Source organism: Haliaeetus leucocephalus, unplaced genomic scaffold (assembly GCF_000737465.1).
Source record: "Haliaeetus leucocephalus isolate CR32 unplaced genomic scaffold, Haliaeetus_leucocephalus-4.0 Scaffold169, whole genome shotgun sequence".
NCBI classification, from domain to species: Eukaryota; Metazoa; Chordata; class Aves; order Accipitriformes; family Accipitridae; genus Haliaeetus; species Haliaeetus leucocephalus.
The window spans coordinates 1,902,185-1,919,141 of NW_010972605.1; positions in this window are offsets into that span (position 1 = coordinate 1,902,185).

Genomic DNA, 16,957 nt, shown 5'->3' on the forward strand with positions numbered 1-16,957 from the left:
TAAACCATGTAACAGGTCCATAACAGAGACAAGTAAATCTCCTAGGCACTCAGACTTGTTTGAAGAAAATGACATCCACAACTGACAACACCATAAACTGTCACTGAGGTAATGGTCAAAGCTAGGTTCAGGTATGTACATCCAGCCTATAAAGATTGTAGCTCTAACACCTGGGAGGTGCGGCACTGTTTACAGCTAAACTTCTACAATTGCTCCTGGCAGAGGCTCTGATTTGTGTACTTGCTTATATATTCTTGTTCTGGATTTATATTTCTCAAAGAATAAAGATTTTTGGGTTTGTTTGTTTGTTGTTTTTTTTTTTTTTTAAAAAAAAGGAAGTTAAAACTCTAAAGCAGAACGTGGGTATGTCTAGGTTTCTTAGGAAAGTACTGCCCTCTGCTCACAGCTGCCAGCCTGAGAATTTCCCAGCAGGGTGGAAGTGGGGAAACTGTGAAACCAGAGGAGAGTTCTGCTACCCGACAGCCCCTGAGAGCAACTCCTTCTTCTGCAGCTGCACTCCTCAGGATGCAAGAGAGGACCTCTTCCTGACAGCTGAAGCAGTGCAGAGCCTGGGCAGAGTGAAGGCTCTTGCCCTCTGCCTGTGAAACAGCCTGGTATGACATGAAATAGGCTGCCAAATGGCCAAGGTCTGCCAGGCACTGTGCGTGCTGTAGCTGAGCTGGCTGATGGGGGAAGAAGCAGCTGCTTCCCGAGCTGTGCCATCACTGAGGGGCATCATGAATCCACCAGTTTAGAAACTTTCAGGCTTTCTGGGGAATCAGTGAAATGGAAGTGGGTATAGTGTGTCTTTCAGTGTAACATGCGGGTGCAGATTAGAGTAGGCCACAACACAGATCAGTGGTGACCAACCGTTACCACCCCACCGGCTCTTGAGCAGCACACACAGAAGTACTGGCCTTCTGAGGGCAGATCCCATACTAGGAACCAAGAGTGCCCAAGAGACGTCTCAGAATCCCAGAAATTAGCAGAACAGGGAAGACTAAATGAACCCAAGTCCTACAACCAGGAGCAAGGTGATTTAGGGAAGGAAAATGGGCACCTTGTCTCACTGATGGTTATAATGCAGCATTCCTAGCAGTGTATAGGACCTGGGATGGACAATACAGATTGACTAAGAGATGCTATGAAGTATGCAGTTGTTTGTTCTTCTAGCAGATTCATCCCACTTCTGCTTACTTCTACACCTGGTCTAATCTTAGTCATAGAGCTGCTCTTCAACAGTATTCGGTGCAGCCCTGTATAAGTGAGATCAGTCCTCAAACTACTTTCATTTCTTTTAAGAACTAAGCTCAGGTCCATCTTTATCTGCATTAGTTACCTCAGTGCTCAAAATCAAGACTTCTGTTGCCTTACTTATAAATACCTTTCAGTGTCTACAGATAACCAGATTTACCATTAATCATTAATTGTGATTACAATCAGTCAAAACCTCGGGCAAGTTCACCTTGTTTCTTTCTGCACTTTGATCAAGACGTTAGGAACATTGCAGCTCTATTTTTAAGGCAATATTCATGCCACCAGGCTTTAACATCTGAGTTACACCCTAGGCAACTCGGCTCAGCCAGACTGGGCAATGGTTATATAAGGAAGGATTTTAGTGATCTGATCTGATGAATCCCCACAACTGGACTTCTTGACAGGCAGCCACCTTTGTAAGTCAACATTAAAAATTTTCATGCCATAGGAGATTTGTTTACTCCTACTAGATCTCCTGCCAGCTGCAGTGGGAAGCAGGAGAAAAAGCAAACTGAGCTTCTAAGTTTTGCCACCCCCCACAAGCACAACTCTCCCCTCGAATGGGAAGAAAACTCGTCATGTTGATTCTTGCTTTTCCCTTTCTCTGGCAGTGAGGTGAGCTCCCCAAGCAGCATGGTGGATCATAGCCCGCTTCCCAGAGGCACAGCCCAGCACGTCACCCCTGCCTTTCAAACAAGGCCATAGGCCTGCTTCCAAATGACCTTCCCTGTTTAGAAACTCCATCTAACCCCAGAGAACTTGTCTCTCTCCCATCCTCCTACCTTCCTCTGCCTCTCTAACCAACCACTGCTTCAGCGCCCCTTGATAGCAAAGTAGCTTCCCTGGTGGCTTTGCATGTCTGAAACCAACTTCCTACATGCCTCTCCCGTATGGATTCAATTTCATTTTGTATTGGGTTTGTGTGGCAAGGTTTTGGTAGTGGGGGGGAGTTACAGGGGTGGTTTCTGTGAGAAGCTGCTAGAAGCTTCCCCCATATCTGATAAAGCCAATGCCAGCCGGCTCCAAGACGGACCTGCTGCCGGCCAAGGCCGAGCCCATCAGTGATGGCAGTAACGCCTCTGGGATAACAGATTTAAGAAGGGAAAAAAAGTTGCTGTGGACACAGAAACAGCAGCCAGAGAGAGGAGTGAGAACATGTGAGAGAAACAACCCTGCAGACCCCCAGGTCAGTGAAGAAGGAGGGGGAGGAGGTGCTCCAGGTGCTGGATTCCCCTGCAGCCCCTTGGGAAGACCATGGTGAGGCAGGCTGTCCCCCTGCAGCCCAGGGAGGTCCACGGTGGAGCAGATATCCACCCGCAGGCCATGGAGGACCAGACCAGAGCAGGTGGATGCCCGAAGGAGGCTGTGACCCTGTGGGAAGCCCGCGCTGGAGCAGGTTTTCTGGCAGGACCTGTGACCCTGCAGGGACCCACGCTGGAGCAGTCTGTGCCTGAAGGACTGCAGCCCATGGAAAGGACCCACGCTGGAGCAGTTTGTGAAGAACTGCAGCCCGTGGGAAGGACCCACGCTAGCAAAGTTTGCAGAGGACTGTCTCCCATGTGAGGGACCCCATGGTGGAGGAGGGGAAGCATGTGATGAGTCCTGCCCCTGAGGAGGATGAAGTGGCAGAGACGTGTGGTGAAATGACCGTAAACCCCATTCCTTGTTCCCCTGTGATGCTGGGGGCGGTTAGGCAGAGAATCCGGGAGTGAAGCTGTGCCCTGGAAGAAGGGAGGGGTGGAGGGCAGGTGTTTTGAGATTTGGTTTTATTTCTCATTACCCTACTCTGGTTAATTGGCAATAAATTAAGTTAATTTTCCCCAAGTTGAGTCTGTTTTTCCCATGACAGTAATTGGTTGAGTGATCTCTCCCTGTCCTTATCTCGACCCACGAGCCCTTTATTATATTTTCTCTCCTCTGTCCAGCTGGGGGGGGGGGCAGGGGGATAATAGAACACCTTTGGCAGGCACCTGGCATCAGCCAGGGTTAACCCCCCTCACATTTATATGTACCTGTATATGAAATACAAACTTTTGAGTCCTCCAATTATTTTTTATTCTCTCAAGACTTTCCTCATCAATGTGCTTTCATGCACCATACATAAAAGTTGCTATGCAAGATGAAGTTGTACAGTGTATTAGCTGGAGCAAATCACAGTGATCAGTCACACAACTTGCATATTGCATGTATTTATTCTTATCTATTGTCTGTGTTCTTGCAGGAAGTTCTGATGCTCGGTACCATCCAACAAATTTATGAGACCTGATGCCCCTCTCACTGTGATGCCATGCAAAGGTTTTGCAGCTAAAACCTCAGTCTGTGAACAACTTCATGTCTAAGTAGTGCTTAACAGCATGTATAAAGCATTACGACAAAAATAACCAAGCAGCAAGACTGGAAATGAGGAAATGATCACGTAAAGCAAGCATTTCACCATACAGGGTCTCCCTACGAACAGATGTGAAACTACAAATTTCACCAGTTGCAATGAAAGAACATTTTGTTCTGAGACTGCATTTGGGATATGCAAGCTCTGGCAGGAATTATTAGCTTGAAACAAGTGAAGATAAATTAATAGTCTCCATTAAATATGCCAGGACAATTATTTTCAGCCCATTTAAAAATATTCACAGAATGTACTTCAACATACATCACAAGGACTGACTTGAAAAAAATGGTGCAAGCAGGACTGACTGACGCCTGTAGCTCAGGGCACGTAAGTAGATTCACTGCTCAGTTTGGCCTTGCAGGTGGTAACAAGCTACTAAAGCGAAAGTTGTAGCTGGCCCTTACTAATACTTTAATAAAAACATAAAAGGTTTATTACCATTTCTGTCCTATTTTCTTCCCAAACCAATGTTTTCTGAGTTGTAGGAGGGCTGGGGGAGCAGGACACGACCCCGAGCCCAAGCACCACTACTGCTGACACAGATTTCTGCGCTCAGGTCACCGAGTCACAGCACAGGGAAAGCTGCTCCCCTGGGAACCAGCATTTCTGATGTTTCAAGAAAAAAGTTCCTTTTCTCAAGTTACGGGAACAACTACAAACCAGCTAGGTTCTCATTAACAAAAAATCAAAATCAGGTCAAATAATGCATTTGGTGGGAGGCTGGGGTGAGTGTGTATTTTTGATCGAGATGAAAATCAAAGACAGAACAGCATTAATGTATTAACATTTAAGAATTTGGTATTTCAAAATCTTCTCAGCATGTTCAGTTAAATAATACAAAAACTTACTGAAACAAACCCAGAGCAATCCTGTTTGAGCAAGTTCAAATCAATGCCTTTATTTTGATGTTACATTCGTACAAGTGCTGAACACAGCCAGGTAGATGCATGATGAGACGTCTTCTCTTTTTCCAGCCACATGCATTATGTTAGAGGCACAACCCTGGACACTGCACAACAGTGGTCTCAGCATATGTGCAATTTAAAAAATAAATATCAGAAAACTTGGAAGAATGCTGTTAGTGGCAATGGGATCCTGTTGTGTTTCTGCACCAACTGCAGTACTTTACAGGTCTTCAAAGAAAGCACAAAAACATAAGTGTGTGGATTATAAACAAAACAGTTTATTGGTTTTATATATGTTTTCAAGGTACTTTCATGCTGCAGTTTAGAACTCCATTTGGTAAGAAAGTGAACCTTCATAAACCCCATCTTCACTAAGTAAAACGCACAACTTCAAGGTTAAATGAAACAACCAAAAAATTCAAACCAGATCCTGACCATAAACTATGTACGCTCCTGGAATCACAAAAAGAATCCAGAAGTACAAAATGTTTTTCTTGGGGATTTTCTAGATTGACTGTTATTTAGGAAATCCATGATGAGATTCATCCCAGCGAGTTTTTACCATCTCAAAGCTGCACTTCTAGCCAAGCCAGTGACCTCAGCTCATCCAGAATTGACTCCTCTCACCTATATTAAATATCTATGCAAGAACAAGATGAACTGTCCTCTGCCAAAGACTATTCTGTTGTCCATAGGGAAAGCTTACATTAATGCAATGAGATTTTTTTTTTTCACCAGGGATTCAGGGTAGGATATTAAAGCAAATCCATATGTAGTTATCAGTTACAATAGTACCTCTGCATTTTGTATGAAACCCAGTAATCATTGATACAATAAACTTATATCCATATAAAGTTCTCATCAAAACATTCCATAATATGGCAGGCATTTTGGCACAGTTGTCTCACCGTAGCACCAACTGAACAAGAAAACTGAATGCTGGCACACTTCACTGATTAATTAGGACTTTAGGCTGGTTTTATTTAAAAAAACCAACCAACAAACAAACAAACCTCAATGCTTTAAAAATTGAGCCCAATGCTCAAAATACAATTCCATAATGCCTGATCTATTTGAAATTAACATCTGCTGTCAGCCAAAAAAGCATTTTGGAAACAGAGAAAAAGACTTCAGCCCATTACGCTGAAGCCAAAAAAGCCAGCACAAATCCTACCACCTTTTCTGTATTTTTCGTGTATCATTTCTTGCTCAGAGCATGCAAATGCAAAACTCAAGAATGCCCATTCAATTTTGGAATTCTGACTGCATTGCTGCTTTTTTGACTCAGTTGCTATTATGTTGTGGTCTCATTTTTTACCTTTGCCAGCACTACAGCAGCCTTGCGTTCCATCTCCACTGCACACTGAGCACGACAACTTTAGGCACACCTGTCTTTACAATACATTTAGCAAAATCTCATTAAGCACCCACTTCACTTCCATATTTCTGTTCAGTCTGTCACGGGTCCACAGCGTGGATTTTGTCACCAGACTCCAGCAGCTTTCAGCACCGCACTATTCTGGTACCGAATTCGAGGTGTATCACCTGGTCTCCTAGTGGGTACTGGAGTATCACACCTCTTTTGCTGTTGACAGGAAGGTCTCAGTGGTAGAGAAATGTGAGATGGGCTTCTTTAAGCATCAGGGAAGTGCTGGGATTATAATTCTTTACTCCTCCTTGGACTGAGGCCTTGGAGGAGGTGTAGAGCGATCAGGTTCCTGCCATCAGCTAGAAGGCATCGGAGGCAGGCTGTAGCTGACAGCTGGGATCTGGAGGAAGCTGTTGTCTGCTTGGCATTAGTAGAACAGGTCTCAGGAAATGGCAAAAGGAAATGGTACAGCTGCACCTCCACAAAGGATGCTGGGTTGTCCCTGTGATGGCTGGCAGCACCCCTCTCTGGCTGAGAGTTTCTAAGAACAGTTCCAAAGATTTTCTTTGGAAAAGCAGAAAAGGTCTACAAAGCAGGTTTGTAGCGGTCCACCTGGGACACCTGAACACCCCAGCCTTTTACACTGATGGCACTGCTTGAACTCCAACCTGCTCACACTGGCATCAGGTAAAAATGGTAATGACAGAGAAATAAAACCTGTGCATCAGGGTTCAAATACATTTTAGTTTGAGCATATAAAGGGTTCATATCTTTAGTCTCTAGTGCCCCACTAACTTGACTAGCTGAAGATGTGGCTTGAATATTTTCCACTGACATGGATTACTCTCCTTGAAGTGGGCTCTGAAAAATGCAGTGCTTCAAAATACACCACAATCATGGCTGACCATGGCAGAGGTGGTAAAGATGAGAAAGACTGCCCCCACTGCTCCCATGTTTAATTCCCAGAACACAGCAGTAAGCAGAGACATAGTCTGGCCCTCCTCAAGGGTGAAAATTTCTCATAATTGAAATACATAAATGACAGAAACACAGCTAAAAATCAACAACAAAAAAAAACGATCCAAAACATAGTGTGAAATGAATAGCACCAAGGATGTTGAGGCCCACACATTTGTTCTATAAAAGCGAAAACTGCAGTACCTAGACTCAAAAAATGATATTCCAGTGTTAACTGAGTGCAGTGCTGAGACTGCATCCTGATACTGAGCACGGTGGCTTTACAGAGAAACTCACTGGAAACTGTAACAATACAAAAGTACAAAAATAGATGAGAAGTTCAGTGGTTATTAAGAGACTGGTTATGATCACAGCACCATTCCCCTGAAGTCAGTTTGTTCTCTAAAGTCAACAAGAATTTTGCTGCTGTCCTCAGCAGAAGAAAGATTGGACCTTAACTGGAGACTGCACATCACTATTGAGCTTGGATTTCCAAAAATACAAAAATATTCCCTTTGCAGGGAAATTATTGCACATATTACCAGAGCAAAATTAGAATAGGTAGCACTTGTCATAGTGTTTAAGGCACATGTGTTTGGTCTTCTGGGAGATGAAGTATAAATTGTCAAACCTCAGAAGGGGATATGTACTTCCTTGCAGGATTGTTTCTGTTAAGAGGACTTAATTCTACTGCCATTTGCTTGAATGCCCAGACTCTAGGGAGAGTTGTGTTTGCATCACCGAAGACGGAATTTAGCCCTTTGTCAGGAGCAGGAAATTTTTATATGCTTGCACTTCCAGACATAACCTAAGCCTACAGGTAATTCAGCAGACAGGCTGAATGGCAGATACACAGTTTTTGCCATGTGGATTAGAGGTCATGGATGCATTTTACCAGTCTGCAGACATTAAAGGCTAGAGTTCAGTATCAAATGAGGAAAAAGAAAAAACAAAAGAACAAACAACATCTCACAGTAAAAGTATTTTACCAGAATCCTTATATACTGTCACTGCTGTACTATTGTTGCAGAGCTGAATTCTAGATTTCCAGTTCAGCGACTCAGATGAACACCTGTCAAAATAATCACAGCTTGCTTTGTTTAGTACTGGCCTCTGAAAACAGCCTTTGGGTCAAAATGACATTATTGAGATTAGCACCTTGGCAACTACTTACAGAAAAAGTTGAAGTTTTTCAAATAGAAAAAATACCTTTATAGCAAACCTGGTTCTTCAAAAAATGTAATTATATTAAAAATGTATAATCCATGACAGAACATTCTATTTTACCCCTGTCACAAGAAATAAAAATATTGCATACACAGGGTGCACTCAAAATCTATGGGGCCAAATTCTGCACTGAATTAAGTGGGAATTTTGCTGAAGTACCAGCTGGAAATCTTATTTTATGGTCATTGTAATCAGTAAGATTTCATTATTATTATTTCACAGGTATTTGGATTTCATCTAACAAACAGTGCATCATTTGACCCGTAATAAATATAAATAAAGAATGAATTACATGTCAACAACATATACTCTCTTTTCCATATTATCTCAATTAGCATGACCAAAACTGGCCATAACTACACCCAGTATTGATTGTGCTTCAAAGTTGGGTTTGTTTTTCGACAATACTGGATCATTTCAGGATCGAGGTTTAACCAGCTGTTTTGCAGAGACTGTTCTACCGTTGGAGAAACCACTGCGGGAAGCAGCTGTTCACTTCTTACTGCCATGAATGCTGAGGCTGTACTCCTCTCAACCCCCTTCAGGAGAGGAGTCACTGTAACACTGGGTACAGTCAAGCTCCGTTCCAGACACCAATCTGGACTACTGAGGACTGCATCTGTCTGACTTTTGACAAGTGGTTTTGTCTTCTCTTTCTTCTGACACATTAGCAAAACACACACAGAAATAACAGCAACAATAAGTAGCACAGACACTAGGACCAGGGGGATAATGATGTACCAAGGGTTTCTGCTTTCACCTCCCTGTTCTCTGGGACTCCTGGCATTAACCTGAGTTGTGGTCTTAGTCCCTGCAGATCCACTTGTTCCCATTGCCAGATTTAGCAATAGACCTTCCTCACGTAGATTTCCCCAGTGATTCTGCCCTGGCCACAGGGTTGGTTCAGTCTTCTGTGGTGCTACTGTAGGCTCTTCATTCTTAGAGGAGGCTGGTGCCTCGTTCTTTGAGGTAGCATGAATTTTTAAAGTGGTCATGCTGGTTATGGAAGGCACTTCAGTTGTAAAACCCTGTGCAAGTGGAGGACTGTATGGCACAATGGAATACTGAAAATAGCCAACAGCAGGCTGCACAGCATCTGCCCTGAGTATAAATGTGAATGAGTCATTTAACAGATCAATGCCTGTCATATTGGTATCTATGTCTAGAAGCACAACACCACTATCAATGTCAGCCTGCGTGAATGTCTGAGTATCTTCGAACACTGCATCATTCACGAACCTTTTCTTCACAATCCTTCCATGAGACGGGGGCACTATCACTTCAAATCTAGGATTGCTATTTGTCAAATTAGCTAGCTCAGAAGCATCCAGGTCACTGTTTCTGAACTTATAAGCTGCTTGATTTGAAATCTGCATGTCAGGTACAACTTGTACTAAAGGCTTCACTGTGATGTTCAGCACTTGTCCTGTTAGATTGCCTTCTGCAGTGAAGAGCATAAACTCCAGGACTTCCTTGGATGCAGTGAGATTTGTCAGGTGGTAAGACAGGCTTCCTGAGTACAAATCTGCTTGCTCAAATTTAGTAACCTGCTCATTTCCAATCATCAGATGCCCGTATTTGAGCGGCTGAGTTATTTCATACATAATATTAGTGCTTTTTCCATTTGTGACAGCTGAAAGCTGCACATTAGTAATAGTGACAGATGTCTGGCCCTGTGGAAGTGCAACATTGGTAAGGTTGACCAGGACAAGAGCGATTGGTATGACTTCAAGACTGAATAGTTTGTATAAAGGGCGATGTTTACCATCAGTCACACTGAAATAAAACACCCCAGAAGACGAACTTCCATCCTGCACAAACCAAACTTTACCACTGTCAACATCAGCTTGTGTGAAATCCTTTATAGAGACACTGAGATTGCTTTTCATTGCTAAATAACCATTATTGGGGTTGCTAACAATGGTGTATTTGAGCTCGGCTGGGGCATTATCTAGGTCTTCAACTTTCAGATTCTCTGATCCCAGCACTGACACATCTCCCTGCAGGACTTTCAAGTGCAGCCTTTTAGTCTTCAATTCTGGAGCTTGGTCATTCACTGGAACAACAGTGATATTAAACATCTCCTCTAAAAATTCGCTATGGGGCTTTGTTGCAGACTTGCTTTTTAGGTTTAACCAAACAGCAAAAGTGAAATTGTCATTAAGCGATTCAGAATTATCATGTATGTACACAATTCCAAATTTGTTCAGTATGTATTGGGAGAAGTGAGGCTTTTCTTTGGTAACATTTCTTTCTCCAACAACAATCATGCCATGTTGGGGTAAAGATACAACTTGATACCAGACTTCATACATGGAGCGCTGTACCTCAGGTAGCTTAATCAATAGATTCGAAGCATCTAAATTTGTTTTGTTGATTAATACTCTACCTCCTTCCTGGACTACGGCACCTAGCAAAACGGAAAAGACAATCTTAATAATTGACTATTTTATAGTTGCAATGTATCAGAAATTAGATATCAAACACTGATGATGCTCAGAAAAGTTTCTCCTTCATGGTATCCTTGATTTCCATATGTCAGGCTAAAATATATTACCACTATTTTTAAAATACAGTCACATATAAGAGACAAGATTTTCTACTGATGCATACATTAAGATTAAAGAAATATCAGTTATCTCACAGCTTCTGAGTGTTTCCACCTACCATTACAGCAAAATGGAGAATACCCCCTACAGCAGTAGGAAGGAATAAACATAGGTAGTTAATCTCATTTTTAAAGATGCAGTGATGCAGTTTTCCAAACTACTATCTACACTACACACAGAAAAGCATTCTGGTCATTTGTTATTGAAGAGGAAGTAGCCTTTGTTTTTTCACATTTGTTCACTGGAACCCTGACAGATCCAAAACAATTTGGAGCCCAAACAGTACAGCATCTTTACCTGTATTTGCCAGAAGGTGACTGTTCCGATCATGCCTGGTAATTTCATAAGAAATGACAATATGGAACACCTGTAGGTCCAGAGCTGACGGTGGAGAGGAGACAGTAAAGGTAAAGAAATCTTCTGCACTCCAGCCAGCTGACTCATCTTGTAAGTGCTCATACATGACCACACCTTCATCCACCTGTTTCGTGTAAAGAAAAGCCATAGGTATAAGAGGAGAATAATTTTAAACAAAGAAGTGTAAGGAGAGAAAAAACAAAAAATCTTAAGAACATTGTTCAAGAGATGCCTTTGTACCTTAGTCCACGCACAGTGTATATAGAATCATAGAACTGTTTAGGTTGGAAAAGACCTGTAAGATCATTCAGTCCAACCATTAACCTAGCACTGCCAAGTCCACCAGTAAACCATGTCCTTAAGTGCCACATCTATGCATCTTTTAAATACCTCCAGGGATGGTGACTCAACCACTTCTCTGGGCAGCCTGTTCCAATGCCTGACAACCCTTCCAGTGACAAAATTTTTCCTAATATCCAATCTAAACCTACCCTGGCACAACTTGAGGCCATTTCCTCTCATCCTATCACTAGTTACTTGATAGAAGAGACCAGTACCCACCTCACTACAACCCCCCTTTGGGTAGTTGTAGAGAGCGATATGGTCTCCCCTCAGCCTCATTTTCTCCAGGCTAAACCCCCCCACAGTTCCCTCAGCCGCTCCTCACAAGACTTGTGCTCCAGGCCCCTCACCAGCTTGGTTGCCCTTCTCTGGACACGCTCCAGCACCTCCATGTCTTTCCTGCAGTGAGGGGCCCAAAACTGAACACAGGACTCGAGGTGCGGCCTCACCAGTGCCCAGTACAGGGGAACAATCACCTCCCTGCTCCTGCTGGCCACACCATTTCTGATGCAGGCCAGGATGCCCTTGGCCTTCTTGGCCACCTGGGCACACTGCTGGCTCATATTCAGCTGGCTGTCGACCAGCACCCCCAGGTCCTTCTCTGCCAGGCAGCTTTCCAGCCACTCTTCCCCAAGCCTGTAGCGCTGCATGGGGTTGTTGTGACCCAAGTGCAGGACCCGGCACTTGGCCTTGCTGAACCTCATACGACTGGCCTCGGCCCATCGATGCAGCCTGTATGTAACTTACATTGAGATTATCTTGCATTTCTCTTCTTCTTAAGATGGACTCTGTTGCCAGACAAGCTTACTTAAGGTAGGTGAAATGTTACTGGGCTTGAATGCTTCATAAAGGCCTTATGTGAAGAACAGAGATATAAAACATTGAGAAATTTATCTCAAACTAGCAATGGTAATGGTGAACAGGAGCTCAGCTGGACTGTATATTTAGTGAATCAGAGTATCATATGTCTAGGGTTTTTAGTTTATAAGGATACTACTGGGGCTGGTCTCATTGTCCTGAAAAAGCATATGAAAGACTGAAGGCTTGAAAGGGACTTTGATGCAGGTATTTCATGGTGAATAGCAAGAGATACTTGGTAAGAGACTACAGAAAGCAGAAGGAGGTGCAATTACCATCGAAATACACTCTCATTTATAACCAAAGAGCTGATGGTGTTACTTAGTGGAAAATTTCTACATCACAACAAGAAGGGGATTCCTAAGAGACAGGAAGGAACCTGGTCTGTCCTATACCTGCCTTCACTGACCTTGCAGATCATCATACTCAAGAGAATCCTATCAGTCCCACCGTGAGGATTTAAGCCTCAAAGTACTGCAAAATACTGCAGTAAATCTTCAGAGAAACACATATTTATACAAGATACAACCATTTACCTCTTTAGGCCCCAAAGCAAAACGCAGTATTTTCAGACTAGGATTCTCATCAGTTGGAACTACACCCAAACTTTAAGATCAATACCGTAATACACTGAAACTGCAACAGGATTCCTAATAACCACAAGACTAGAACACTTACTAAATCTCATCCAGTCGATTCAGCGTCTTGTCTGCTTGATAATTCATTCACTGACCTGAAGAGAACACAGCTATACCTATTAAATCCTTGGCAACTTCCCAGGCAACTACTGACCTGTCTTGCATGTGTTAGTTTATAATTGCCAGAGATATCCCTGTCTGAGATCGTGCTGGTTCTAAGTTTACTACTTGTAACATACTCTACACAGCTTGCAAACACCTTGAAGGAACTCATTAGCACATATTCCTATCACATATGCTTGAAAGGTGTGAAAAAAGAAAACAAAAAAAAGCCCTGCTGCTATCACAGATGAAGCACTTAGCAGAATCTCAGCTGTGACTACAGAGAGAGCTAATCCTGAAATTACTGCAATAGCCCCCACTGAGATCACTAGAGAAACAGGGCTTTCAGGGTCAGTTTTCTCAGCAGCCTCAAAACCATCCCATCTTATTGTCTAAAAAATTCAGACTGATGTGATAAAATCCTATATGCACATCTCCAAGATTATGCTCTCCCTATACTGATTTAATTCTTAATGGCTATCATAGGACAAAACAAATAAAATTTATATTAAAAGGATATGTTGGTTCAGGATAACTTTCCAAAACATGCCTCTAGGACTTCAAGTTGGAGAAAGCAAATTTTTATACCAAGAACAGGCACAATATGCATCCTTTAAATTCAGCAGTGTTTAGTATCAATCTTAATAGGGTTATTTTTTTTCAGCTGCAAGCGCATGCTAATATCTGGGCTAAGAAGAGAATGGAATTAGTGAAGATTTCTGTGTTTACCTCTGTAATGACTTTAAATATAATGAAGAAATGACTTTAAATATAATGAAGAAACTGTGGCTTGCTGCGAGATGAAAATACGTCTAAGATACCATAGAAAGTACTGACAGAGAAAAAAACCCAAACATCATGTCAAAAACTACTGTGTTATTCAAGTGCATTTAACACAGAATTCATTTTCTTACATTGGCTGAACAACAACTGTCCATGAAAAAACTTCTTGGAATGCAATAGTGATTTCAATTCTTTTTTTTTCTTTTCTTTGGCAACAAAGCAATAAACCACAGGGCATAGGAAGAGTTCAGCACCATAGCAAAAGTGCTAACTAAGCTAGCTTAGTGCTAAATAAGCTAGCTGCATAGTACTTTTCAGAAGTGAAATTTCAAGCTCCACAATACAGAAGAAAGTCAATGAATACCCAAAAAACTAAACTAACACAAAATATTTTCAATTCAAATCAGATTTACAGGCTTCCTATTACCAAACAGAAATTGAATGTTTTATTCTCCATTACATGAAGAATATACAATATTTTGTAATATCAATGTCATTTTCTCACTGATATTTAACTTCATGTGGCTACAACATGCTAGACAGTGAAAGTTTATTTAGGATCTCTCTTCTCTCCCTTATACCTCATTCTCTACCAGAATAAATAGCAAGCTGGTTAGGATACCTTAATTCTACCTGCAATAAGTCACTTAGCTCTATTTGTTTGAAGTGAAAATGGCCAATACAAATACCTCCAACAGAGAAGAAAAGCATACACATTATTACAGCTCAAAACCTTACACAATTTACAAAGTTCAAAGGAAAGTTAGCTATACATTAGTAAGAACTAAAGCTCTAGAGAATAAGTGGCATGTTCTGACATGGCACTGTCTGATAAACATATCTAAAGATCATATCCATAGGCAAAAACAGTGAAACTTTAGCTGCAAGATTTTGTGTCTGACATGCTTAACTGCTTCATCTAATGCTCATAAAAATCATACATTTTAGGAACAGAATCATAGAATCACAGAATCATAGAATGGTTTGGGTTGGAAGGGACCTTAAAGATCATCTAGTTCCAACCCCCCTGCCATAAGCAGGGACACCTTCCACTAGACCAGGTTGCTCAAAGCCCCATCCAACCTGGCCTTGGACACTTCCAGGGATGGGGCATCCACAGCCTTTTTGAGCAACCTGTTTCATTGTCTCACCACCCTCTCACAGTGAAGAACTTCTTCCTTACATCTAATCTAAATCTACCCTCTTTCATTTTAAAGCCATTACCCTTTGTCCTACCACTACATGTCCTTGTAAAAAGAAGGGAACAGTGTCATTATACAGTTCACCTCCCTCATAATGTAAGACAAAACTCAGCAACTATTGCAACAAGACCAGTAACTTAACGTGAATAGAACATAGTTCTAAGAGAAACATACTGTGTTCATCTTGATTTAAAAAGTTCAAGTGGAGATTCATTCCACCACAGTCCTTGGTCAGGTTGTTTCAAAGTTTGATGATAACTAATAAAAACACCAACCTTTTTTCCAGGTCCTACTGGTCAAGTTTCAATTTCTGGCCACTAGATTTTCTCATTCTTTCATATACTAAATCAAACAGCCACTTTTAAAATCTGTAAATGTACATTAAGACCAAATTATCTCTTAATTTTGCTTCCAGCAAAGTCAGAAGATTGAGCTCCTTTTATCTCCCCCACTTAGATTTACTGAGAATAACTTACTGCACGCAGAGCACAGTTATATTCAGATTCTGCACACAGACATTTCTTTTCAGTTGCAAAAGAATGTTTTCCATCAAGTTACATGAGCTGCCACACTTTACTCATTCAAGTATGAGACCCTGTATCACAGTTAAGATTCTTTAAACACTTAATATCACAGCCAATCAAGTCAACAGAAGTCCTCTTGGGAACACCCATGAGGACTGTGTACAGCTGAAATGAATCTGATACTTGGACTTTTCACAGAGCAAAAGGCTACTGCTTCTGCCAAAAACTGAAGGCTTCCAACCTTGGACTGCTGGTTAATGGCACCAGAACAGCTCTTCTTGAAAAATACTGCTACAAGCAAAACAGTGGAAATTGCCAAGACCCTGCTAGTATCCAAGCAGAGGGGAACAAAGGCTCCTCTTGCCTTCATTACTGGATGCCAAATACTTAACGACATAGCAAATCTGGGTGATTGCACTGATGGGTCACATACGCCTGGTTACTTAACAGATATAAATGGATCAGACAAAGAACAAGCAACTGAGATGCCCTTTGAAGTAACAATCTACCCATGAACTACTTATTATAAAGTAAATGCTTACCATAGACTGTGTAAAACTGAGGATTTCCTGAGTGGTATTATCAGAATTTATTCTTATCAGCCTTCCAAGTTTTGGGGAAGTTTTAATCATAAAAGTTATAGTTCTGTTCCCTGCATTGGTCACATCATTGGTTACAGCTTTCAGATCATGTCGTGAAATAGGTTTTCTGGAACCTAAAAAATGTCAATTACAAGGAACACAGATTTGCAACAGCAATTTTTCCAAAAGGGTTAAGTTTTGTATGCACAAGTCACCCTCTCATCTAGGTATTCTACTTAGCATTTTAATATCATTTTATACAATCAGCAGGTTTGCCCTTTTTCTAGTTACCTTCTAGTAACTCTTCCACAGCTTTTTCAATCAAAAAGCCCATCAGTAAGATGTACCTTTGTTTTACAAATGAAAACTCAGTTCTCTTCAGCATATGTAATTGCTGAACACTAGCTTCTGTAAAAACAACCCAAAGTAAGAAACAGAGCATGTATAAGAAGCTCTGTTCCTATGTTACATGTCTAGAACTGAATTCAAACTCCAGCTGAAGTCACCATTGCCCACAGAAGGCAGGGTGATTTGGCAAGGAGATGCCTTAACACAGCAAACTTTCTAGTGAAAACACAAACCAAAATCGATTATTACCAGAAGCTTGAACCACACTTTATGGATATGAAAGATGATTTTCATTAAATGAAAATAAAAAATAAATAGTGAATTAAACAAATTAGGAAGAACATCACATAACAGAAATAACGGCCTGAACTGAAATCATGTATTATTAAGATGGATGGAGACTGAGAGGTAATAAAATCCTTTTAATACAGAGCACCACACTAACCAGTACCTTCTGGCTTAAATATTACAAAGATTTTAAAGAACCTTCTGGCATTTAGTCAAACCAA